Source organism: Narcine bancroftii, chromosome 6 (genome assembly GCF_036971445.1).
Source record: "Narcine bancroftii isolate sNarBan1 chromosome 6, sNarBan1.hap1, whole genome shotgun sequence".
NCBI classification, from domain to species: Eukaryota; Metazoa; Chordata; class Chondrichthyes; order Torpediniformes; family Narcinidae; genus Narcine; species Narcine bancroftii.
Window position 1 is genome coordinate 121,871,945 of NC_091474.1, and position 27,188 is coordinate 121,899,132.

A 27,188-nucleotide genomic window follows, 5' to 3' on the forward strand; every position below is an offset into this window, starting at 1 on the left:
GGAATCAGAGGCGGGGAAACAGAGGCGTGGAATCAGATATGGGGAATCAGAGGAGGGGAATCAGAGGCAGGGAATCAGATGTGCGGAATCAGAGATGGGGAATCAGAGGCAGGGAATCAGAAGCGGGGAATCAGAGGCCGGGAATCAGAGGCCGGGAATCAGATGCTGGGAATAAGAGGCCGGGAATCAGAGGAGGGGAATCAGAGTCCGGGAATCAGAGATGGGGATTCAGAGGCGGGGAATGAGATATGGAGAATCAGAGGCGGGGAATCAGAGGCGGGGAAACAGAGGTGGGGAATCAGATATGGGGAATCAGAGGTGGCGAATCAAAGGCGGTGAATCAGAGATGGGGAATCAGAGGCGGGGAATCAGAGGCAGGGAATCAGATGCGGGGAATCAGAGGCGGGGAATCAGAGCTGGCGAATCAGAGGCTGGGAATCAGAGGTGGGCAATCAGAGGCGGGGAATCAGATATGGGGAATCAGAGGCGGGGAATCAGAGGCGGGGAAACAGAGGCGGGGAATCAAATATAGGGAATCAGAGGTGGTGAATCAGAGGTTGTGAATCAGAGATGGGGAATCAAGGCGGGGAATCAGAGGCAGGGAATCAGACGCGGGGAATCAGAGGCGGGGATTCAGAGCTGGGGAATCAGAGGCGGGGAATCAGAGTTGGGGAATCAGAGGCAGGGAATCAGATATGGGGAATCAGAGGCGGGGAATCAGAGGCCGGGAATCAGATATGGGGAAACAGAGGCGGGGAATCCGAGGCGGGGAAACAGAGGCGGGGAATCAGATATGGGGAATCAGAGGTGGGGAATCAGAGGTTGGGAATCAAAGGCAGGGAATCAGAGGCTTGGAATCAGATGCAGGGTATCAGATGCGGGGAATCAGAGGCAGGGAATCAGAGGCTTGGAATCAGATGCAGGGAATCAGATGCGGGGAATCAGAGGCGCGGAATCAGAGCTGGGGAATCAGAGGTGGGGAATCAGATTTGGGGAATCAGAGGTGGGGACTTAGATATTGGGAAACAGAGGCGGGGAATCAGAGGCGGGGAAACAGAGGCGGGGAATCAGATATGGGGAATCAGAGGTGGGGAATCAGAGGCAGGGAATCAGATGTGCGGAATCAGAGATGGGGAATCAGAGGCAGGGAATCAGAATCAGAAGCAGGGAATCAGAGGCCGGGAATCAGAGGCCGGAATCAGATGATGGGAATCAGAGGCCTGGAATCAGAGGCGGGGAATCAGAGGCAGGGAATCAGATGCGGGGAATCAGAGGCGGGGAATCAGAGCTGGGGAATCAGAGGCGGGGTATTAGAGTTGGGGAATCAGAGGCGGGGAATCAGATATGGGGAAACAGAGGTAGGGAATCAGAGGCGGGGAAACAGAGGCAGGGAATCAGATATGGGGAATCAGAGGCGGGGAATCAGAGGTGGGGAATCATAGGCAGGGAATCGGATGTGCGGAATCAGAGATGGGGAATCAGAGGCCGGGAATCAGAGGTGGTGAATCAGAGATGGGGAATCAGAGGCGGGGAATCAGAGGCAGGGTATCAGACGCGGGGAATCAGAGGTGGGCAATCAGAGGCGGGGAATCAGATATGGGGAATCAGAGGCGGGGAATCAGAGGCGGGGAAACAGAGGCGGGGAATCAGATATGGGGAATCAGAGGTGGGGCATCAGAGGTTGTGAATCACAGATGGGGAATCAGAGGCGGGGAATCAGAGGCAGGGAATCAGACGCGGGGAATCAGAGGCGGGGATTCAGAGCTGGGGAATCAGAAGCGGGGAATCAGAGTTGGGGAATCAGAGGCGGGGAATCAGATATGGGGAATCAGAGGCAGGGAATCAGAGGCGGGGAATCAGAGGCAGGGAATCAGACGCGGGGAATCTGAGGCGGGGAATCAGAGCTGGGGAATCAGAGGTGGGGAATCAGAGTTGGGGAATCAGAGGCAGGGAATTGGATGTGCGGAATCAGAGGTGGGGAATCAGAGGTGGGGAATCAGAGGCGGTGAATCAGAGATGGGGAATCAGAGGCGGGGAATCAGAGGCAGGAAATCAGACACGGGGATTCAGAGGCTGGGAATCAGACGGGGGGAATCAAAGGCGGGGAATCAGAGCTGGGGAATCTGAGGCAGGGAATCAGAGTTGGGGATTCAGAGGCGGGGAATCAGATATGGGGAAACAGAGGCGGGGAATCAGAGGCGGGCAAACAGAGGCGGGGAATTAGATATGGGGAATCAGAGGTAGGGAATCAGAGGTGGTGAATCAGTGATGGGGAATCACAGGCGGGGAATCAGAGGCAGGGAATAGAACGCGGGGAATCAGAGGCAGGGAATCAGAGCTGGGGAATCAGAGGCGGGGAATCATAGTTGGGAATCAGAGGCGGGAATCAGATATGGGGAAACAGAGGCGGGGAATCAGAGGCGGGGAAACAGAGGCGGGGAATCAGATATGGGGAATCGGATGCAGGGAATCAGAGGCGGGGAATCAGAGCTGGGGAATCAGAGGCGGGGAATCAGAGTTGGGGCATCAGAGGTGGGGAATTAGATATAGGGAAACAGAGGCGGGGAATCAGAGGCGGGGAAACAGAGGCGTGGAATCAGATATGGGGAATCAGAGGAGGGGAATCAGAGGCAGGGAATCAGATGTGCGGAATCAGAGATGGGGAATCAGAGGCAGGGAATCAGAAGCGGGGAATCAGAGGCCGGGAATCAGAGGCCGGGAATCAGATGCTGGGAATAAGAGGCCGGGAATCAGAGGAGGGGAATCAGAGTCCGGGAATCAGAGATGGGGATTCAGAGGCGGGGAATGAGATATGGAGAATCAGAGGCGGGGAATCAGAGGCGGGGAAACAGAGGTGGGGAATCAGATATGGGGAATCAGAGGTGGCGAATCAAAGGCGGTGAATCAGAGATGGGGAATCAGAGGCGGGGAATCAGAGGCAGGGAATCAGATGCGGGGAATCAGAGGCGGGGAATCAGAGCTGGCGAATCAGAGGCTGGGAATCAGAGGTGGGCAATCAGAGGCGGGGAATCAGATATGGGGAATCAGAGGCGGGGAATCAGAGGTGGGGAAACAGAGGCGGGGAATTAAATATAGGGAATCAGAGGTGGGGAATCAGAGGTTGTGAATCAGAGATGGGGAATCAAGGCGGGGAATCAGAGGCAGGGAATCAGACGCGGGGAATCAGAGGCGGGGATTCAGAGCTGGGGAATCAGAGGCGGGGAATCAGAGTTGGGGAATCAGAGGCAGGGAATCAGATATGGGGAATCAGAGGCGGGGAATCAGAGGCCGGGAATCAGATATGGGGAAACAGAGGCGGGGAATCCGAGGCGGGGAAACAGAGGCGGGGAATCAGATATGGGGAATCAGAGGTGGGGAATCAGAGGTTGGGAATCAAAGGCAGGGAATCAGAGGCTTGGAATCAGATGCAGGGTATCAGATGCGGGGAATCAGAGGCGGGGAATCAGAGCTGGGGAATCAGAGGTGGGGAATCAGATTTGGGGAATCAGAGGTGGGGACTTAGATATTGGGAAACAGAGGCGGGGAATCAGAGGCGGGGAAACAGAGGCGGGGAATCAGATATGGGGAATCAGAGGTGGGGAATCAGAGGCAGGGAATCAGATGTGCGGAATCAGAGATGGGGAATCAGAAGCAGGGAATCAGAATCAGAAGCAGGGAATCAGAGGCCGGGAATCAGAGGCCGGAATCAGATGCTGGGAATCAGAGGCCTGGAATCAGAGGCGGGGAATCAGAGGCAGGGAATCAGATGCGGGGAATCAGAGGCGGGGAATCAGAGCTGGGGAATCAGAGGCGGGGTATTAGAGTTGGGGAATCAGAGGCGGGGAATCAGATATGGGGAAACAGAGGTGGGGAATCAGAGGCGGGGAAACAGAGGCAGGGAATCAGATATGGGGAATCAGAGGTGGGGCATCAGAGGTTGTGAATCACAGATGGGAATCAGAGGCGGGGAATCAGAGGCAGGGAATCAGACGCGGGGAATCAGAGGCGGGGATTCAGAGCTGGGGAATCAGAAGCGGGGAATCAGAGTTGGGGAATCAGAGGCGGGGAATCAGATATTGGGAATCAGAGGCAGGGAATCAGAGGCGGGGAATCAGAGGCAGGGAATCAGACGCGGGGAATCTGAGGCGGGGAATCAGAGCTGGGGAATCAGAGGTGGGGAATCAGAGTTGGGGAATCAGAGGCAGGGAATTGGATGTGCGGAATCAGAGAGGGGGAATCAGAGGTGGGGAATCAGAGGCGGTGAATCAGAGATGGGGAATCAGAGGCGGGGAATCAGAGGCAGGAAATCAGACACGGGGATTCAGAGGCTGGGAATCAGACGGGGGGAATCAAAGGCGGGGAATCAGAGCTGGGGAATCTGAGGCAGGGAATCAGAGTTGGGGATTCAGAGGCGGGGAATCAGATATGGGGAAACAGAGGTGGGGAATCAGAGGCGGGCAAACAGAGGCGGGGAATTAGATATGGGGAATCAGAGGTAGGGAATCAGAGGTGGTGAATCAGTGATGGGGAATCACAGGCGGGGAATCAGAGGCAGGGAATAGAACGCAGGGAATCAGAGGCAGGGAATCAGAGCTGGGGAATCAGAGGAGGGGATTCATAGTTGGGAATCAGAGGCGGGAATCAGATATGGGGAAACTGAGGCGGGGAATCAGAGGCGGTGAAACAGAGGCGGGGAATCAGATATGGGGAATCGGATGCAGGGAATCAGAGGCGGGGAATCAGAGCTGGGGAATCAGAGGCGGTGAATCAGAGTTGGGGCATCAGAGGTGGGGAAATAGATATAGGGAAACAGAGGCGGGGAATCAGAGGCGGGGAAACAGAGGCGGGGAATCAGATATGGGGAATCAGAGTGGGGGAATCAGAGGCAGGGAATCAGATGTGCGGAATCAGAGATGGGGAATAAGAGGCAGGGAATCAGATATGGGGAAACAGAGGTGGGGTATCAGAGGCGGGGAAACAGAGGCAGGGAATCAGATATGGGGAATCAGAGGTGGGGAATCAGAGATGGGGAATCAGAGGCGGTGAATCAGAGATGGGGAATCAGAGGCGGGGAATCAGAGGCAGGAAATCAGACACAGGGATTCAGAGGCTGGGAATCAGACGGGGGGAATCAAAGGCGGGGAATCAGAGCTGGGGAATCAGAGGCAGGGAATCAGAGGCGGGGAATCAGAGGCAGGGAATCAGACACGGGGAATCAGAGGTGGGGAATCAGAGATGGGGAATCAGAGGCGGGGAATCAGAGGCAGGGAATCAGACGCGGGGAATCTGAGGCGGGGAATCAGAGCTGGGGAATCAGTGGTGGGGAATCAGAGTTGGGGAATCAGAGGCAGGGAATCGGATGTGCGGAATCAGAGATGGGGAATCAGATGTGGGGAATCAGAGGAATCAGAGATGGGGAATCTGAGGCGGGGAATCAGAGGCAGGAAATCGGACACGGGGATTCAGAGGCTGGGAATCAGACGTGGGGAATCAAAGGCGGGGAATCAGAGCTGGGGAATCAGAGGCAGGGAATCAGAGTTGGGGATTCAGAGACGGGGAATCAGATATGGGGAAAGAGAGGCGGGGAATCAGAGGCGGGCAAACAGAGGCGGGGAATTAGATATGGGGTATCAGAGGTGGGGAATCAGAGGTGGTGAATCAGTGATGGGGAATCACAGGCGGGGAATCAGAGGCAGGGAATAGAACGCAGGGAATCAGACGCAGGGAATCAGAGCTGGGGAATCAGAGGCGGGGAATCATAGTTGGGAATCAGAGGCGGGGAATCAGATATGGGGAAACAGAGGCGGGGAATCAGAGGCGGGGAAACAGAGGCGGGGAATCAGATATGGGGAATCGGATGCGGGGAATCAGAGGCGGGGAATCAGAGCTGGGGAATCAGAGGCGGGGAATCAGAGCTGGGGAATCAGAGGCGGCGAATCAGAGTTGGGGCATCAGAGGTGGGGAATTAGATATAGGGAAACAGAAGCGGGGAATCAGAGGCGGGGAAACAGAGGCGGGGAATCAGATATGAGGAATCAGAGGTGGGGAATCAGAGGCAGGGATTCAGATGTGCTGAATCAGAGATGGGGAATCAGAGGCAGGGAATCAGAATCAGAAGCGGGGAATCAGAGGCCGGGAATCAGAGACCGGGAATCAGATGCTGGGAATAAGAGGCCGGGAATCAGAGGTGGGGAATCAGAGTCCGGGAATCAGAGATGGGGATTCAGAGGCGGGGAATGAGATATGGAGAATCAGAGGCGGGGAATCAGAGGCCGGGAAACAGAGGTGGGGAATCAGATATGGGGAATCAGAGGTGGCGAATCAAAGGCGGTGAATCAGAGATGGGGAATCAGAGGCGGGGAATCAGAGGCAGGGAATCAGATGCGGGGAATCAGAGGCGGGGAATCAGAGCTGGCGAATCAGAGGCGGGGAATCAAAGGTGGGCAATCAGAGGCGGGGAATCAGATATGGGGAATCAGAGGCGGGGAATCAGAGGCGGGGAAACAGAGGCGGGGAATCAAATATAGGGAATCAGAGGTGGGGAATCAGAGGTTGTGAATCAGAGATGGGGAATCAAGGCGGGGAATCAGAGGCAGGGAATCAGACACGGGGAATCAGAGGCGGGGATTCAGACCTGGGGAATCAGAGGCGGGGAATCAGAGTTGGGGAATCAGAGGCAGGGAATCAGATATGGGGAATCAGAGGCGGGGAATCAGAGGCGGGGAAACAGAGGCGGGGAATCAGATATGGGGAATCAGAGGTGGGGAATCAGGGGCAGGGATTCAGTGTCAGGGAATCAGAGGCGGGGAATCAGAGGCGGGGAATCAGAGGCAGGGAATCAGACACGGGGAATCAGAGGCGGGAAATCAGAGATGGGGAATTAGAGGCGGGGAATCAGAGGCAGGGAATCGGACGCCGGGAATCAGAGTCGGGGAATCAGAGCTGGGGAATCAGAGGCGGGGAATCAGAGTTGGGGAATCAGAGGCGGGGATTCAGATATGGGGAAATAGAGGCGGGGAATCAGATATGGGGAATCAGAGGTGTGGAATCAGAGGTTGGGAATCAGAGGAAGGGAATCAGAGTCGGGGAAACAGAGGCGGGGAATCAGATATGTGGAATCAGAGGTGGCGAATCAAAGGCGGTGAAACAGAGATGGGGAATCAGGGCAGGGAATCAGAGGCAGGGAATCAAACACGGGGAATCAGAGCTGGGGAATCAGAGGCGGGGAATCAGAGTTGGGAATCAGAGGCGGGGAATCAGAGGCGGGGAAACAGAGGCGGGGAATCAGATATGGGGAATCAGAGGTGGGGAATCAGAGGTTGGGAATCAGAGGCAGGGAATCGGAGATGGGGAATCAGAGGCAGGGAATCAGAGGCGGGGAATCAGAGGCGGGGAATCAGAGGCCGGGAATCAGATATGGGGAAACTGAGGCGGGGAATCCGAGGCGGGGAAACAGAGGCGGGGAATCAGATATGGGGAATCAGAGGTGGGGAATCAGAGGTTGGGAATCAGAGGCAGGGAATCAGAAGCTTGGAATCAGATGCAGGGAATCAGATGCGGGGAATCAGAGGCGGGGAATCAGAGCTGGGGAATCAGAGGTGGGGAATCAGATTTGGGGAATCAGAGGTGGGGACTTAGATATTGGGAAACAGAGGCGGGGAATCAGAGGCGGGGAAACAGAGGCGGGGAATCAGATATGGGGAATCAGAGGTGGGGAATCAGAGGCAGGGAATCAGATGTGCGGAATCAGAGATGGGGAATCAGAGGCAGGGAATCAGAATCAGAAGCAGGGAATCAGAGGCCGGGAATCAGAGGCCGGAATCAGATGATGGGAATCAGAGGCCTGGAATCAGAGGCGGGGAATCAGAGGCAGGGAATCAGATGCGGGGAATCAGAGGCGGGGAATCAGAGCTGGGGAATCAGAGGCGGGGTATTAGAGTTGGGGAATCAGAGGCGGGGAATCAGATATGGGGAAACAGAGGTAGGGAATCAGAGGCGGGGAAACAGAGGCAGGGAATCAGATATGGGGAATCAGAGGCGAGGAATAAGAGGTGGGGAATCATAGGCAGGGAATCGGATGTGCGGAATCAGAGATGGGGAATCAGAGGCCGGGAATCAGAGGTGGTGAATCAGAGATGGGGAATCAGAGGCGGGGAATCAGAGGCAGGGTATCAGACGCGGGGAATCAGAGGTGGGCAATCAGAGGCGGGGAATCAGATATGGGGAATCAGAGGCGGGGAATCAGAGGCGGGGAAACAGAGGCGGGGAATCAGATATGGGGAATCAGAGGTGGGGCATCAGAGGTTGTGAATCACAGATGGGGAATCAGAGGCGGGGAATCAGAGGCAGGGAATCAGACGCGGGGAATCAGAGGTGGGGATTCAGAGCTGGGGAATCAGAAGCGGGGAATCAGAGTTGGGGAATCAGAGGCGGGGAATCAGATATGGGGAATCAGAGGCAGGGAATCAGAGGCGGGGAATCAGAGGCAGGGAATCAGACGCGGGGAATCTGAGGCGGGGAATCAGAGCTGGGGAATCAGAGGTGGGGAATCAGAGTTGGGGAATCAGAGGCAGGGAATTGGATGTGCGGAATCAGAGGTGGGGAATCAGAGGTGGGGAATCAGAGGCGGTGAATCAGAGATGGGGAATCAGAGGCGGGGAATCAGAGGCAGGAAATCAGACACGGGGATTCAGAGGCTGGGAATCAGACGGGGGGAATCAAAGGCGGGGAATCAGAGCTGGGGAATCTGAGGCAGGGAATCAGAGTTGGGGATTCAGAGGCGGGGAATCAGATATGGGGAAACAGAGGCGGGGAATCAGAGGCGGGCAAACAGAGGCGGGGAATTAGATATGGGGAATCAGAGGTAGGGAATCAGAGGTGGTGAATCAGTGATGGGGAATCACAGGCGGGGAATCAGAGGCAGGGAATAGAACGCGGGGAATCAGAGGCAGGGAATCAGAGCTGGGGAATCAGAGGCGGGGAATCATAGTTGGGAATCAGAGGCGGGAATCAGATATGGGGAAACAGAGGCGGGGAATCAGAGGCGGGGAAACAGAGGTGGGGAATCAGATATGGGGAATCGGATGCAGGGAATCAGAGGCGGGGAATCAGAGCTGGGGAATCAGAGGCGGGGAATCAGAGTTGGGGCATCAGAGGTGGGGAATTAGATATAGGGAAACAGAGGCGGGGAATCAGAGAGGCGTGGAATCAGATATGGGGAATCAGAGGAGGGGAATCAGAGGCAGGGAATCAGATGTGTGGAATCAGAGATGGGGAATCAGAGGCAGGGAATCAGAAGCGGGGAATCAGAGGCCGGGAATCAGAGGCCGGGAATCAGATGCTGGGAATAAGAGGCCGGGAATCAGAGGAGGGGAATCAGAGTCCGGGAATCAGAGATGGGGATTCAGAGGCGGGGAATGAGATATGGAGAATCAGAGGCGGGGAATCAGAGGCGGGGAAACAGAGGTGGGGAATCAGATATGGGGAATCAGAGGTGGCGAATCAAAGGCGGTGAATCAGAGATGGGGAATCAGAGGCGGGGAATCAGAGGCAGGGAATCAGATGCGGGGAATCAGAGGCGGGGAATCAGAGCTGGCGAATCAGAGGCTGGGAATCAGAGGTGGGCAATCAGAGGCGGGGAATCAGATATGGGGAATCAGAGGCGGGGAATCAGAGGCGGGGAAACAGAGGCGGGGAATCAAATATAGGGAATCAGAGGTGGGGAATCAGAGGTTGTGAATCAGAGATGGGGAATCAAGGCGGGGAATCAGAGGCAGGGAATCAGACGCGGGGAATCAGAGGCGGGGATTCAGAGCTGGGGAATCAGAGGCGGGGAATCAGAGTTGGGGAATCAGAGGCAGGGAATCAGATATGGGGAATCAGAGGCGGGGAATCAGAGGCCGGGAATCAGATATGGGGAAACAGAGGCGGGGAATCCGAGGCGGGGAAACAGAGGCGGGGAATCAGATATGGGGAATCAGAGGTGGGGAATCAGAGGTTGGGAATCAAAGGCAGGGAATCAGAGGCTTGGAATCAGATGCAGGGTATCAGATGCGGGGAATCAGAGGCGGGGAATCAGAGCTGGGGAATCAGAGGTGGGGAATCAGATTTGGGGAATCAGAGGTGGGGACTTAGATTTTGGGAAACAGAGGCGGGGAATCAGAGGCGGGGAAACAGAGGCGGGGAATCAGATATGGGGAATCAGAGGTGGGGAATCAGAGGCAGGGAATCAGATGTGCGGAATCAGAGATGGGGAATCAGAGGCAGGGAATCAGAATCAGAAGCAGGGAATCAGAGGCCGGGAATCAGAGGCCGGAATCAGATGCTGGGAATCAGAGGCCTGGAATCAGAGGCGGGGAATCAGAGGCAGGGAATCAGATGCGGGGAATCAGAGGCGGGGAATCAGAGCTGGGGAATCAGAGGCGGGGTATTAGAGTTGGGGAATCAGAGGCGGGGAATCAGATATGGGGAAACAGAGGTGGGGAATCAGAGGCGGGGAAACAGAGGCAGGGAATCAGATATGGGGAATCAGAGGTGGGGCATCAGAGGTTGTGAATCACAGATGGGGAATCAGAGGCGGGGAATCAGAGGCAGGGAATCAGACGCGGGGAATCAGAGGCGGGGATTCAGAGCTGGGGAATCAGAAGCGGGGAATCAGAGTTGGGGAATCAGAGGCGGGGAATCAGATATTGGGAATCAGAGGCAGGGAATCAGAGGCGGGGAATCAGAGGCAGGGAATCAGACGCGGGGAATCTGAGGCGGGGAATCAGAGCTGGGGAATCAGAGGTGGGGAATCAGAGTTGGGGAATCAGAGGCAGGGAATTGGATGTGCGGAATCAGAGAGGGGGAATCAGAGGTGGGGAATCAGAGGCGGTGAATCAGAGATGGGGAATCAGAGGCGGGGAATCAGAGGCAGGAAATCAGACACGGGGATTCAGAGGCTGGGAATCAGACGGGGGGAATCAAAGGCGGGGAATCAGAGCTGGGGAATCTGAGGCAGGGAATCAGAGTTGGGGATTCAGAGGCGGGGAATCAGATATGGGGAAACAGAGGTGGGGAATCAGAGGCGGGCAAACAGAGGCGGGGAATTAGATATGGGGAATCAGAGGTAGGGAATCAGAGGTGGTGAATCAGTGATGGGGAATCACAGGCGGGAAATCAGAGGCAGGGAATAGAACGCAGGGAATCAGAGGCAGGGAATCAGATGTGCGGAATCAGAGATGGGGAATAAGAGGCAGGGAATCAGAATCAGAAGCGGGGAATCAGAGGCGGGGAATCAGAGGCCGGGAATCAGATGCTGGGAATAAGAGGCCGGGAATCAGAGGTGGGGAATCAGATATGGGGAATCAGAGGTGGCGAATCAAAGGCGGTGAATCAGAGATGGGGAATCAGAGGCGGGGAATCAGAGGCATTGAATCAGATGCGGGGAATCAGAGGCGGGGAATCAGAGCTGGCGAATCAGAGGCTGGGAATCAGAGGTGGGCAATCAGAGGCGGGGAATCAGAAATGGGGAATCAGAGGCGGGGAATCAGAGGCGGGGAAACAGAGGCGGGGAATCAAATATAGGGAATCAGAGGTGGGGAATCAGAGGTTGTGAATCAGAGATGGGGAATCAAGGCGGGGAATCAGAGGCAGGGAATCAGACGCAGGGAATCAGAGGCGGGGATTCAGAGCTGGGGAATCAGAGGCGGGGAATCAGAGTTGGGGAATCAGAGGCAGGGAATCAGATATGGGGAATCAGAGGCGGGGAATCAGAGGCGCGGAAACAGAGGCGGGGAATCAGATGTGGGGAATCAGAGGTGGGGAATCAGGGGCAGGGAATCAGTGGCAGGGAATCAGAGGCGGGGAATCAGAGGCGGGGAATCAAAGGCAGGGAATCAGACACGGGGAATCAGAGGCGGGGAATCAGAGATGGGGAATCAGAGGCGGGGAATCAGAGGCAGGGAATCGGATGCCGGGAATCAGAGTCGGGGAATCAGAGCTGGGGAATCAGAGGCGGGGAATCAGAGTTGGGGAATCAGAGGCGGGGAATCAGATATGGGGAAATAGAGGCGGGGAATCAGATATGGGGAATCAGAGGTGTGGAATCAGAGGTTGGGAATCAGAGGCAGGGAATCAGAGTCCGGGAAACTGAGGCGGGGAATCAGATATTGGGAATCAGAGCTGGGGAATCAGAGGCAGGGAATCAGAGGCAGGGAATCAGAGGCAGGGAATCAAACACGGGGAATCAGAGCTGGGGAATCAGAGGCGGGGAATCAGAGTTGGGAATCAGAGGCGGGGAATCAGAGGCGGGGAAACAGAGGCGGGGAATCAGATATGGGGAATCAGAGGTGGGGAATCCGAGGTTGGGAATCAGAGGCAGGGAATCAGAGGCGGAAAATCAGAGGCGGGGAATCAGAGGAAGGGAATCAGATGTGCGGAATCGGAGATGGGGAATCAGAGGCAGGGAATCAGAGGCGGGGAATCAGAGGCGGGGAATCAGAGGCCGGGAATCAGATATGGGGAAACAGAGGCGGGGAATCCGAGGCGGGGAAACAGAGGCGGGGAATCAAATATGGGGAATCAGATGTGGGGAATCAGAGGTTGGGAATCAGAGGCAGGGAATCAGAGGCTTGGAATCAGATGCAGGGAATCAGATGCGGGGAATCAGAGGCGGGGAATCAGAGCTGGGGAATCAGAGGTGGGGAATCAGATTTGGGGAATCAGAGGCGGGGACTTAGATATTGGGAAACAGAGGCGGGGAATCAGAGGCGGGGAAACCCAGGCGGGGAATCAGATATGGGGAATCAGAGGTGGGGAATCAGAGGCAAGGAATCAGACGTGCGGAATCAGAGATGGGGAATCAGAGGCAGGGAATCAGAATCAGAAGCAGGGAATCAGAGGCCGGGAATCAGAGGCCGGAATCAGATGCTGGGAATCAGAGATGGGGAATCAAGGCGGGGAATCAGAGGCAGGGAATCAGATGGGGGGAATCAGAGGCGGGGAATCAGAGCTGGGGAATCAGAGGCGGGGATTCAGAGTTGGGGAATCAGAGGCGGGGAATCAGAGGCGGGGAAACAGAGGCGGGGAATCAGATATGGGGAATCAGAGGTGGGGAATCAGAGGTTGGGAATCAGAAGCAGGGAATCAGAGGCGGGGAATCAGAGGCGGGGAATCAGAGGCAGGGAATCCGATGTGCGGAATCGGAGATGGGGAATCAGAGGCAGGGAATCAGAGGCGGGGAATCAGAGGCGGAGAATCAGAGGCCGGGAATCAGATATGGGGAAACAGAGGCGGGGAATCAGAGGCGGGGAAACAGAGGCGGGGAATCAGATATGGGGAATCAGAGGTGGGGAATCAGAGGTTGGGAATCAGAGGCAGGGAATCAGAGGCTGGGAATCAGATGCAGGGAATCAGATGCGGGGAATCAGAGGCGGGGAATCAGAGCTGGGGAATCAGAGGTGGGGAATCAGAGTTGGGGAATCAGAGTCGGGGACTTAGATATGGGGAAACAGAGGCGGGGAATCAGAGGCGGGGAAACAGACGCGGGGAATCAGAGGCGGGGTTTCAGAGCTGGGGAATCAGAGGCGGGGAATCAGAGTTGGGGAATCAGACGCGGGGAATCAGATATGGGGAATCAGAGGCGGGGATTCAGAGGCGGGGAAACAGAGGCAGGGAATCAGATATGGGGAATCAGAGGTGGGGTATCAGGGGCAGGGAATCAGTGGCAGGGAATCAGAGGCGGGGAAACAGAGGCGGGGAATCAGAGGCAGGGAATCAGACACGGGGAATCAGATATGGGGAAACAGAGGCGGGGAATCAGAGGCGGGCAAACAGAGGCGGGGAATTAGATATGGGGAATCAGAGGTGGGGAATCAGAGGTGGTGAATCAGAGATGGGGAATCACAGGCGGGGAATCAGAGGCAGGGAATAGAACGCGGGGAATCAGAGGCGGGGAATCAGAGCTGGGGAATCAGAGGCGGGGAATCATAGTTGGGAATCAGAGGTGGGGAATCAGATATGGGGAAACAGAGGCGGGGAATCAAAGGCGGGGAAACAGAGGCGGGGAATCAGATATGGGGAATCGGATGCGGGGAATCAGAGGCGGGGAATAGGAGCTGGGGAATCAGAGGCGGGGTATCAGAGTTGGGGCATCTGAGGTGGGGTATTAGATATGGGGAAACAGAGGCGGGGAATCAGAGGCGGGGAAACAGAGGCGAGGAATCAGATATGGGGAATCAGAGGTGGGGAATCAGAGGCAGGGAATCAGATGTGCGGAATCAGAGATGGGGAATCAGAGGCAGGGAATCAGAATCACAAGCGGGGAATCAGAGGCCGGGAATCAGAGGTGGGGAATCAGAGTCCGGGAATCAGAGATGGGGATTCAGAGGCGGGGAATGATATATGGGGAATCAGAGGCGGGGAATCAGAGGCGGGGTAACAGAGGTGGGGAATCAGATATGGGGAATCAGAGGTGGCGAATCAAAGGCGGTGAATCAGAGATGGGGAATCAGAGGCGGGGAATCAGAGGCAGGGAATCAAACACGGGGAATCAGAGGCGGGGAATCAGAGCTGGGGAATTAGAGGCGGGGAATCAGAGTTGGGGAATCAGAGGCGGGGAATCAGATATGGGGAATCTGGGGTGGGGAATCAGAGGTTGGGAATCAGAGGCAGGGAATCAGAGGCGTGGAAACAGAGGCGGGGATTCAGATATGGGGAATCAGAGGTGGGGAATCAGGGGCGTGGAATCAGAGGCAGGGAATTAGATGTGGTGAATCAGAGATGGGGAATCAGAGGCAGGGAATCAGAATCAGAAGCGGGGTATCAGTGGCCGGGAATCAGAGGAAGGTAATCAGAGGCAGGGGATCAAACACGGGGAATCAGAGGCTGGGAATCAGAGCTGGGGAATCAGAGGCGGGGAATCAGAGCTGGGGAATCACAGGCGGGGAATCAGAGATGGGGAATCAGAGGCGGGGAATCAGAGGCAGGGAATCAGATGCGGGGAATCAGAGGCGGGGAATCAGAGCTGGCGAATCAGAGGCGGGGAATCAGAGGTGGGCAATCAGAGGATGGGAATCAGATATGGGGAATCAGAGGCGGGGAATCAGAGCTGGGGAATCACAGGCGGGGAATCAGAGTTGGGGAATCAGAGGCGGGGAATCAGATATGGGGAAACAGAGGCGGGGAATCAGAGGCGGTGAAACAGAGGCGGGGAATCAGATATTGGGAATCAGAGGTGGGGAATCAGAGGTTGGGAATCAGAGGCCTAGAATCAGAGGCGTGGAATCAGAGGCAGGGAATCAGATGCGGGGAATCAGAGGAGGGGAATCAGACACGGGGAATCAGAGGTGGGGAATCAGAGATGGGGAATCAGAGGCGGGGAATCAGATATGGGGAATCAGAGGTGGGGTATCAGGGGCAGGGAATCAGTGGCAGGGAATCAGAGGCGGGGAAACAGAGGCGGGGAATCAGAGGCAGGGAATCAGACACGGGGAATCAGATATGGGGAAACAGAGGCGGGGAATCAGAGGCGGGCAAACAGAGGCGGGGAATTAGATATGGGGAATCAGAGGTGGGGAATCAGAGGTGGTGAATCAGAGATGGGGAATCACAGGCGGGGAATCAGAGGCAGGGAATAGAACGCGGGGAATCAGAGGCGGGAAATCAGAGGCGGGGAATAGGAGCTGGGGAATCAGAGGCGGGGTATCAGAGTTGGGGCATCTGAGGTGGGGAATTAGATATGGGGAAACAGAGGCGGGGAATCAGAGGCGGGGAAACAGAGGCGAGGAATCAGAAATGGGGAATCAGAGGTGGGGAATCAGAGGCAGGGAATCAGATGTGCGGAATCAGAGATGGGGAATCAGAGGCAGGGAATCAGAATCACAAGCGGGGAATCAGAGGCCGGGAATCAGAGGCCAGGACTCAGATGCCGGGAATAAGAGGCCGGGAATCAGAGGTGGGGATTCAGAGGCGGGGAATGATATATGGGGAATCAGAGGCGGGGAATCAGAGGCGGGGTAACAGAGGTGGGGAATCAGATATGGGGAATCAGAGGTGGCGAATCAAAAGCGGTGAATCAGAGATGTGGAATCAGAGGCGGGGAATCAGAGGCAGGGAATCAAACATGGGGAATCAGAGGCGGGGAATCAGAGCTGGGGAATCAGAGGCGGGGCATCAGAGTCCGGGAATCAGAGATGGGGATTCAGAGGCGGGGAATGATATATGGGGAATCAGAGGCGGGGAATCAGAGGCGGGGTAACAGAGGTGGGGAATCAGATATGGGGAATCAGAGGTGGCGAATCAAAGGCGGTGAATCAGAGATGGGGAATCAGAGGCGGGGAATCAGAGGCAGGGAATCAAACACGGGGAATCAGAGGCGGGGAATCAGAGCTGGGGAATCAGAGGCGGGGAATCAGAGTTGGGGAATCAGAGGCGGGGAATCAGATATGGGGAAACAGGGGCGGGGAATCAGAGGCAGGGAAACAGAGGCGGGGAATCAGATATGGGGAATCAGGGGTGGGGAATCAGAGGTTGGGAATCAGAGGCAGGGAATCAGAGGCGTGGAAACAGAGGCGGGGATTCAGATATGGGGAATCAGAGGTGGGGAATCAGGGGCGTGGAATCAGAGGCAGGGAATTAGATGTGGTGAATCAGAGATGGGGAATCAGAGGCAGGGAATCAGAATCAGAAGCGGGGTATCAGTGGCCGGGAATCAGAGGAAGGTAATCAGAGGCAGGGGATCAAACACGGGGAATCAGAGGCTGGGAATCAGAGCTGGGGAATCAGAGGCGGGGAATCAGAGCTGGGGAATCACAGGCGGGGAATCAGAGATGGGGAATCAGAGGCGGGGAATCAGAGGCAGGGAATCAGATGCGGGGAATCAGAGGCGGGGAATCAGAGCTGGCGAATCAGAGGCGGGGATTCAGAGGTGGGCAATCAGAGGATGGGAATCAGATATGGGGAATCAGAGGCGGGGAATCAGAGCTGGGGAATCACAGGCGGGGAATCAGAGTTGGGGAATCAGAGGCGGGGAATCAGATATGGGGAAACAGAGGCGGGGAATCAGAGGCGGTGAAACAGAGGCGGGGAATCAGATATTGGGAATCAGAGGTGGGGAATCAGAGGTTGGGAATCAGAGGCCTGGAATCAGAGGCGTGGAATCAGAGGCAGGGAATCAGATGCGGGGAATCTGAGGAGGGGAATCAGACACGGGGAATCAGAGGTGGGGAATCAGAGATGGGGAATCAGAGGCGGGGAATCAGATATGGGGAATCAGAGGTGGGGTATCAGGGGCAGGGAATCAGTGGCAGGGAATCAGAGGCGGGGAAACAGAGGCGGGGAATCAGAGGCAGGGAATCAGACACGGGGAATCAGATATGGGGAAACAGAGGCGGGGAATCAGAGGCGGGCAAACAGAGGCGGGGAATTAGATATGGGGAATCAGAGGTGGGGAATCAGAGGTGGTGAATCAGAGATGGGGAATCACAGGCGGGGAATCAGAGGCAGGGAATAGAACGCGGGGAATCAGAGGCGGGGAATCAGAGGCGGGGAATAGGAGCTGGGGAATCAGAGGCGGGGTATCAGAGTTGGGGCATTTGAGGTTTGGAATTAGATATGGGGAAACAGAGGCGGGGAATCAGAGGCGGGGAAACAGAGGCGAGGAATCAGAAATGGGGAATCAGAGGTGGGGAATCAGAGGCAGGGAATCAGATGTGCGGAATCAGAGATGGGGAATCAGAGGCAGGGAATCAGAATCACAAGCGGGGAATCAGAGGCCGGGAATCAGAGGCCGGGACTCAGATGCCGGGAATAAGAGGCCGGGAATCAGAGGTGGGGAATCAGAGTCCGGGAATCAGAGATGGGGATTCAGAGGCGGGGAATGATATATGGGGAATCAGAGGCGGGGAATCAGAGGCGGGGTAACAGAGGTGGGGAATCAGATATGGGGAATCAGAGGTGGCGAATCAAAGGCGGTGAATCAGAGATGTGGAATCAGAGGCGGGGAATCAGAGGCAGGGAATCAAACACGGGGAATCAGAGGCGGGGAATCAGAGCTGGGGAATCAGAGGCGGGGCATCAGAGTCCGGGAATCAGAGATGGGGATTCAGAGGCGGGGAATGATATATGGGGAATCAGAGGCGGGGAATCAGAGGCGGGGTAACAGAGGTGGGGAATCAGATATGGGGAATCAGAGGTGGCGAATCAAAGGCGGTGAATCAGAGATGGGGAATCAGAGGCGGGGAATCAGAGGCAGGGAATCAAACACGGGGAATCAGAGGCGGGGAATCAGAGCTGGGGAATCAGAGGCGGGGAATCAGAGTTGGGGAATCAGAGGCGGGGAATCAGATATGGGGAAACATGGGCGGGGAATCAGAGGCAGGGAAACAGAGGCGGGGAATCAGATATGGGGAATCAGGGGTGGGGAATCAGAGGTTGGGAATCAGAGGCAGGGAATCAGAGGCATGGAAACAGAGGCGGGGATTCAGATATGGGGAATCAGAGGTGGGGAATCAGGGGCGTGGAATCAGAGGCAGGGAATTAGATGTGGTGAATCAGAGATGGGGAATCAGAGGCAGGGAATCAGAATCAGAAGCGGGGTATCAGTGGCCGGGAATCAGAGGAAGGTAATCAGAGGCAGGGGATCAAACACGGGGAATCAGAGGCTGGGAATCAGAGCTGGGGAATCAGAGGCGGGGAATCAGAGCTGGGGAATCACAGGCGGGGAATCAGAGATGGGGAATCAGAGGCGGGAAATCAGAGGCAGGGAATCAGATGCGGGGAATCAGAGGCGGGGAATCAGAGCTGGCGAATCAGTGGCGGGGAATCAGAGGTGGGCAATCAGAGGATGGGAGTCAGATATGGGGAATCAGAGGCGGGGAATCAGAGCTGGGGAATCACAGGCGGGGAATCAGAGTTGGGGAATCAGAGGCGGGGAATAAGATATGGGGAAACAGAGGCGGGGAATCAGAGGCGGTGAAACAGAGGCGGGGAATCAGATATTGGGAATCAGAGGTGGGGAATCAGAGGTTGGGAATCAGAGGCCTGGAATCAGAGGCGTGGAATCAGAGGCAGGGAATCAGATGCGGGGAATCAGAGGAGGGGAATCAGAGCTGGGGAATCAGAGGCGGGGTATTAGAGTTGGGGAATCAGAGGCGGGGAATCAGACGCGGGGAATCAGAGGGGGGGAATCATAGCTGGCGAATCAGAGGCGGGGAATCAGAGGTGAGCAATCAGAGGCCGGGAATCAGAGGTGGTGAATCAGAGATGGGGAATCAGAGGCGGGGAATCTGTGGCAGGGAATCAGATATGGGGAATCAGGGGCGTGGAATCAGAGGCAGGGAATCAGACACGGGGAATCAGACACGGGGAATCAGAGGTGGGGAATCAGAGATGGGGAATCAGAGGCGGTGAATCAGAGATGGGGAATCAGAGGCGGGGAATCAGAGGCAGCAAATCAGACACGGGGATTCAGAGGCTGGGAATCAGACGGGGGGAATCAAAGGTGGGGAATCAGAGCTGGGGAATCAGAGGCAGGGAATCAGAGGCGGGGAATCAGATATGGGGAATCAGAGGCTGGTATTCAGAGGCGGGGAATCAGAGGCAGGGAATCAGACACGGGGAATCAGAGGTGGGGAATCAGAGATGGGGAATCAGAGGCGGGGAATCAGATATGGGGAATCAGAGGTGGGGTATCAGGGGCAGGGAATCAGTGGCAGGGAATCAGAGGCGGGGAAACAGAGGCGGGGAATCAGAGGCAGGGAATCAGACACAGGGAAACAGATATGGGGAAACAGAGGCGGGGAATCAGAGGCGGGCAAACAGAGGCGTGGAATTAGATATGGGGAATCAGAGGTGGGGAATCAGAGGTGGTGAATCAGAGATGGGGAATCACAGGCGGGGAATCAGAGGCAGGGAATAGAATGCGGGGAATCAGAGGCGGGGAATCAGAGGCGGGGAATAGGAGCTGGGGAATCAGAGGCGGGGTATCAGATTTGGGGCATCTGAGGTGGGGAATTAGATATGGGGAAACAGAGGCGGGGAATCAGAGGCGGGGAAACAGAGGCGAGGAATCAGATATGGGGAATCAGAGGTGGGGAATCAGAGGCAGGGAATCAGATGTGCGGAATCAGAGATGGGGAATCAGAGGCAGGGAATCAGAATCACAAGCGGGGAATCAGAGGCCGGGAATCAGAGGCCGGGATTCAGATGCCGGGAATAAGAGGCCGGGAATCAGAGGTGGGGAATCAGAGTCCGGGAATACGAGATGGGGATTCAGAGGCGGGGAATGATATATGGGGAATCAGAGGCGGGGAATCAGAGGCGGGGTAACAGAGGTGGGGAATCAGATATGGGGAATCAGAGGTGGCGAATCAAAGGCGGTGAATCAGAGATGGGGAATCAGAGGTGGGGAATCAGAGGCAGGGAATCAAACACGGGGAATCAGAGGCGGGGAATCAGAGCTGGGGAATCAGAGGCGGGGAATCAGAGTTGGGGAATCAGAGGCGGGGAATCAGATATGGGGAAACAGGGGCGGGGAATCAGAGGCAGGGAAACAGAGGCGGGGAATCAGATATGGGGAATCAGGGGTGGGGAATCAGAGGTTGGGAATCAGAGGCAGGGAATCAGAGGCGTGGAAACAGAGGCGGGGATTCAGATATGGGGAATCAGAGGTGGGGAATCAGGGGCGTGGAATCAGAGGCAGGGAATTAGATGTGGTGAATCAGAGATGGGGGATCAGAGGCAGGGAATCAGAATCAGAAGCGGGGTATCAGTGGCCGGGAATCAGAGGAAGGTAATCAGAGGCAGGGGATCAAACACGGGGAATCAGAGGCTGGGAATCAGAGCTGGGGAATCAGAGGCGGGGAATCAGAGGCAGGGAATCAGATGCGGGGAATCAGAGGCGGGGAATCAGAGCTGGCGAATCAGAGGCGGGGAATCAGAGGTGGGCAATCAGAGGATGGGAATTAGATATGGGGAACCAGAGGCGTGGAATCAGAGCTGGGGAATCACAGGCGGGGAATCAGAGTTGGGGAATCAGAGGCGGGGAATCAGATATGGGGAAACAGAGGTGGGGAATCAGAGGCGGTGAAACAGAGGCGGGGAATCAGATATTGGGAATCAGAGGTGGGGAATCAGAGGTTGGGAATCAGAGGCCTGGAATCAGAGGCGTGGAATCAGAGGCAGGGAATCAGATGCGGGGAATCAGAGGAGGGGAATCAGAGCTGGGGAATCAGAGGCGGGGTATTAGAGTTGGGGAATCAGAGGCGGGGAATCAGACGCGGGGAATCAGAGGGGGGGAATCATAGCTGGCGAATCAGAGGCGGGGAATCAGAGGTGGGCAATCAGAGGCCGGGAATCAGAGGTGGTGAATCAGAGATGGGGAATCAGAGGCGGGGAATCAGTGGCAGGGAATCAGATATGGGGAATCAGAGGCGTGGAATCAGAGGCAGGGAATCAGACACGGGGAATCAGACACGGGGAATCAGAGGTGGGGAATCAGAGATGGGGAATCAGAGGCGGTGAATCAGAGATGGGGAATCAGAGGCGGGGAATCAGAGGCAGGAAATCAGACACGGGGATTCAGAGGCTGGGAATCAGACGGGGGGAATCAAAGGCGGGGAATCAGAGCTGGGGAATCAGAGGCAGGGAATCAGAGGCGGGGAATCAGATATGGGGAATCAGAGGCTGGTATTCAGAGGCGGGGAATCAGAGGCAGGGAATCAGAACGGGGAATCAGAGGTGGGGAATCAGAGATGGGGAATCAGAGGCGGGGAATCAGAGTTGGGGAATCAGAGGCAGGGAATCGGATGTGCGGAATCAGAGATGGGGAATCAGAGGTGGGGAATCAGAGGCGGTGAATCAGAGATGGGGAGTCAGAGGCGGGGAATCAGAGGCAGGAAATCAGACACGGGGATTCAGAGGCTGGGAATCAGACGGGGGGAATCAAAGGCGGGGAATCAGAGCTGGGGAATCAGAGGCAGGGAATCAGAGTTGGGGATTCAGAGACGGGGAATCAGATATGGGGAAACAGAGGCGGGGAATCAGAGGCGGGCAAACAGAGGCGGGGAATTAGATATGGGGAATCAGATGTGGGGAATCAGAGGTGGTGAATCAGAGATGGGGAATCAGAGGCGGGGAATCAGAGGCAGGGAATCAAAAACGGGGAATCAGAGGCGGGGAATCAGAGCTGGGGAATCAGAGGCGGGGAAGCAGAGTAGGAGAATCAGAGGTGGGGAATCAGATATGGGGAAACAGGGGCGGGGAATCAGAGGCGGGGAAACAGAGGCGGGGAATCAGATATGGGGAATCAGATGTGTGGAATCAGAGGTTGGGAATCAGAGGCGGGGAAACAGAGGAGGGGAATCAGATATGGGGAATCAGAGGTGGCGAATTAAAGGCGGTGAATCAGAGATGGGGAATCAGGGCAGGGAATCAGAGGCAGGGAATCAAACACGGGGAATAAGAGGCGTGGAATCAGAGCTGATGAATCAGAGGCGGGGATTCAGAGTTGGGGAATCAGAGGCGGGGAATCAGAGGCGGGGAATCAGATATGGGGAATCAGAGGTGGGGAATCAGAGGTTGGGAATCAGAAGCAGGGAATCAGAGGCGGGGAATCAGAGGCGGGGAATCAGAGGCAGGAAATCCGATGTGCGGAATCGGAGATGGGGAATCAGAGGCAGGGAATCAGAGGCGGGGAATCAGAGGCGGGGAATCAGAGGCCGGGAATCAGATATGGGGAAACAGAGGCGGGGAATCAGAGGCGGGGAAACAGAGGCGGGGAATCAGATATGGGGAATCAGAGGTGGGGAATCAGAGGCTGGGAATCAGATGCAGGGAATCAGATGCGGGGAATCAGAGGCGGGGAATCAGAGCTGGGGAATCAGAGGTGGGGAATCAGAGTTGGGGAATCAGAGTCGGGGACTTAGATATGGGGAAACAGAGGCAGGGAATCAGAGGCGGGGAAACAGACGCGGGGAATCAGAGGCGGGTATCAGAGCTGGGGAATCAGAGGTGGGGAATCAGAGTTGGGGAATCAGAGGCGGGGAATCAGAGGCGGGGAATCAGAGGCGGGGAATCAGAGGCGGGGAAACAGAGGCAGGGAATCAGATATGGGGAATCAGACGTGGGGTATCAGGGGCAGGGAATCACTGGCATGGAATCAGAGGTGGGGAATTAGAGGCGGGGAATCAGAGGCAGGGAATCAGACACGGGGAATCAGATATGGGGAAACAGAGCTGGGGAATCAGAGGCGGGGAATCATAGTTGGGAATCAGAGGCGGGGAATCAGATATGGGGAAACAGAGGCGGGGAATCAAAGGCGGGGAAACAGAGGCGGGGAATCAGATATGGGGAATCGGATGCGGGGAATCAGAGGCGGGGAATCAGAGCTGGGGAATCAGAGGCGGGGTATCAGAGTTGGGGCATCAGAGGTGGGGAATTAGATATGGGGAAACAGAGGCGGGGAATCAGAGGCGGGGAAACAGAGGTGGGGAATCAGATATGGGGAATCAGAGGTGGGGAATCAGAGGCAGGGAATCAGATGTGCGGAATTAGAGATGGGGAATCAGAGGCAGGGAATCAGAATCAGAAGCGGGGAATCAGAGGCCGGGAATAAGAGGCCGGGAATCAGAGGTGGGGAATCAGAGTCCGGGAATCAGAGATGGGGATTCAGAGGCGGGGAATCAGAGGCGGGGTAACAGAGGTGGGGAATCAGATATGGGGAATCAGAGGTGTCGAATCAAAGGCGGTGAATCAGAGATGGGGAATCAGAGGCCGTGAATCAGAGGCAGGGAATCAAACACGGGGAATCAGAGGCGGGGAATCAGAGCTGGGGAATCAGAGGTGGGGAATCAGAGTTGGGGAATCAGAGGCGGGGTATCAGATATGGGGAAACTGGGGCGGAGAATCAGAGGCAGGGAAACAGAGGCGGGGAATCAGATATGGGGAATCAGGGGTGGGGAATCAGAGGTTGGGAATCAGAGGCGTGGAAACAGAGGCGGGGATTCAGATATGGGGAATCAGAGGTGGGGAATCAGGGGCGTGGAATCAGAGGCAGGGAATTAGATGTGGTGAATCAGAGATGGGGAATCAGAGGCAGGGAATCAGAATCAGAAGCGGGGTATCAGAGGCCGGGAATCAGAGGAAGGTAATCAGAGGCAGGGGATCAAACACGGGGAATCAGAGGCTGGGAATCAGAGCTGGGGAATCACAGGCGGGGAATCAGAGATGGGGAATCAGAGGCGGGGAATCAGAGGCAGGGAATCAGATGCGGGGAATCAGAGGCGGGGAATCAGAGTTGGGGAATCAGAGGCGGGGAATCAGATATGGGGAAACAGGGGCGGGGAATCAGAGGCAGGGAAACATGGGCGGGGAATCAGATATGGGGAATCAGGGGTGGGGAATCAGAGGTTGGGAATCAGAGGCAGGGAATCAGAGGCGTGGAAACAGAGGCGGGGATTCACATATGGGGAATCAGAGGTGGGGAATCAGGGGCGTGGAATCAGAGGCAGGGAATTAGATGTGGTGAATCAGAGATGGGGAATCAGAGGCAGGGAATCAGAATCAGAAGCGGGGTATCAGTGGCCGGGAATCAGAGGAAGGTAATCAGAGGCAGGGGATCAAACACGGGGAATCAGAGGCTGGGAATCAGAGCTGGGGAATCAGATGCGGGGAATCAGAGCTGGGGAATCACAGGCGGGGAATCAGAGATGGGGAATCAGAGGCGGGGAATCAGAGGCAGGGAATCAGATGCGGGGAATCAGAGGCCGGGAATCAGAGCTGGCGAATCAGAGGCGGGGAATCAGAGGTGGGCAATCAGAGGATGGGAATTAGATATGGGGAACCAGAGGCGTGGAATCAGAGCTGGGGAATCACAGGCGGGGAATCAGAGTTGGGGAATCAGAGGCGGGGAATCAGATATGGGGAAACAGAGGCGGGGAATCAGAGGCGGTGAAACAGAGGCGGGGAATCAGATATTGGGAATCAGAGGTGGGGAATCAGAGGTTGGGAATCAGAGGCCTGGAATCAGAGGCGTGGAATCAGAGGCAGGGAATCAGATGCGGGGAATCAGAGGAGGGGAATCAGAGCTGGGGAATCAGAGGCGGGGTATTAGAGTTGGGGAATCAGAGGCGGGGAATCAGACGCGGGGAATCAGAGGGGGGGAATCATAGCTGGCGAATCAGAGGCGGGGAATCAGAGTTGGGCAATCAGAGGCCGGGAATCAGAGGTGGTGAATCAGAGATGGGGAATCAGAGGCGGGGAATCAGTGGCAGGGAATCAGATATGGGGAATCAGAGGCGTGGAATCAGAGGCAGGGAATCAGACACGGGGAATCAGACACGGGGAATCAGAGGTGGGGAATCAGAGATGGGGAATCAGAGGCGGTGAATCAGAGATGGGGAATCAGAGGCGGGGAATCAGAGGCAGGAAATCAGACACGGGGATTCAGAGGCTGGGAATCAGACGGGGGGAATCAAAGGCGGGGAATCAGAGCAGGGGAATCAGAGGCAGGGAATCAGAGGCGGGGAATCAGATATGGGGAATCAGAGGCTGGTATTCAGAGGCGGGGAATCAGAGGCAGGGAATCAGACACGGGGAATCAGAGGTGGGGAATCAGAGATGGGGAATCAGAGGCGGGGAATCAGAGTTGGGGAATCAGAGGCAGGGAATCGGATGTGCGGAATCAGAGATGGGGAATCAGAGGTGGGGAATCAGAGGCGGTGAATCAGAGATGGGGAGTCAGAGGCGGGGAATCAGAGGCAGGAAATCAGACACGTGCATTCAGAGGCTGGGAATCAGACGGGGGGAATCAAAGGCGGGGAATCAGAGCTGGGGAATCAGAGGCAGGGAATCAGAGTTGGGGATTCAGAGACGGGGAATCAGATATGGGGAAACAGAGGCGGGGAATCAGAGGCGGGCAAACAGAGGCGGGGAATTAGATATGGGGAATCAGATGTGGGGAATCAGAGGTGGTGAATCAGAGATGGGGAATCAGAGGCGGGGAATCAGAGGCAGGGAATCAAAAACGGGGAATCAGAGGCGGGGAATCAGAGCTGGGGAATCAGAGGCGGGGAAGCAGAGTAGGAGAATCAGAGGTGGGGAATCAGATATGGGGAAACAGGGGCGGGGAATCAGAGGCGGGGAAACAGAGGCGGGGAATCAGATATGGGGAATCAGAGGTGTGGAATCAGAGGTTGGGAATCAGAGGCGGGGAAACAGAGGAGGGGAATCAGATATGGGGAATCAGAGGTGGCGAATTAAAGGCGGTGAATCAGAGATGGGGAATCAGGGCAGGGAATCAGAGGCAGGGAATCAAACACGGGGAATAAGAGGCGTGGAATCAGAGCTGATGAATCAGAGGCGGGGATTCAGAGTTGGGGAATCAGAGGCGGGGAATCAGAGGCGGGGAAACAGAGGCGGGGAATCAGATATGGGGAATCAGAGGTGGGGAATCAGAGGTTGGGAATCAGAAGCAGGGAATCAGAGGCGGGGAATCAGAGGCGGGGAATCAGAGGCAGGAAATCCGATGTGCGGAATCGGAGATGGGGAATCAGAGGCAGGGAATCAGAGGCGGGGAATCAGAGGCGGGGAATCAGAGGCCGGGAATCAGATATGGGGAAACAGAGGCGGGGAATCAGAGGCGGGGAAACAGAGGCGGGGAATCAGATATGGGGAATCAGAGGTGGGGAATCAGAGTCTGGGAATCAGATGCAGGGAATCAGATGCGGGGAATCAGAGGCGGGGAATCAGAGCTGGGGAATCAGAGGTGGGGAATCAGAGTTGGGGAATCAGAGTCGAGGACTTAGATATGGGGAAACAGAGGCAGGGAATCAGAAGCGGGGAAACAGACGCGGGGAATCAGAGGCGGGTATCAGAGCTGGGGAATCAGAGGTGGGGAATCAGAGTTGGGGAATCAGAGGCGGGGAATCAGAGGCGGGGAATCAGAGGCGGGGAATCAGAGGCGGGGAAACAGAGGCAGGGAATCAGATATGGGGAATCAGACGTGGGGTATCAGGGGCAGGGAATCACTGGCAGGGAATCAGAGGTGGGGAATCAGAGGCGGGGAATCAGAGGCAGGGAATCAGACACGGGGAATCAGATATGGGGAAACAGAGCTGGGGAATCAGAGGCGGGGAATCATAGTTGGGAATCAGAGGCGGGGAATCAGATATGGGGAAACAGAGGCGGGGAATCAAAGGCGGGGAAACAGA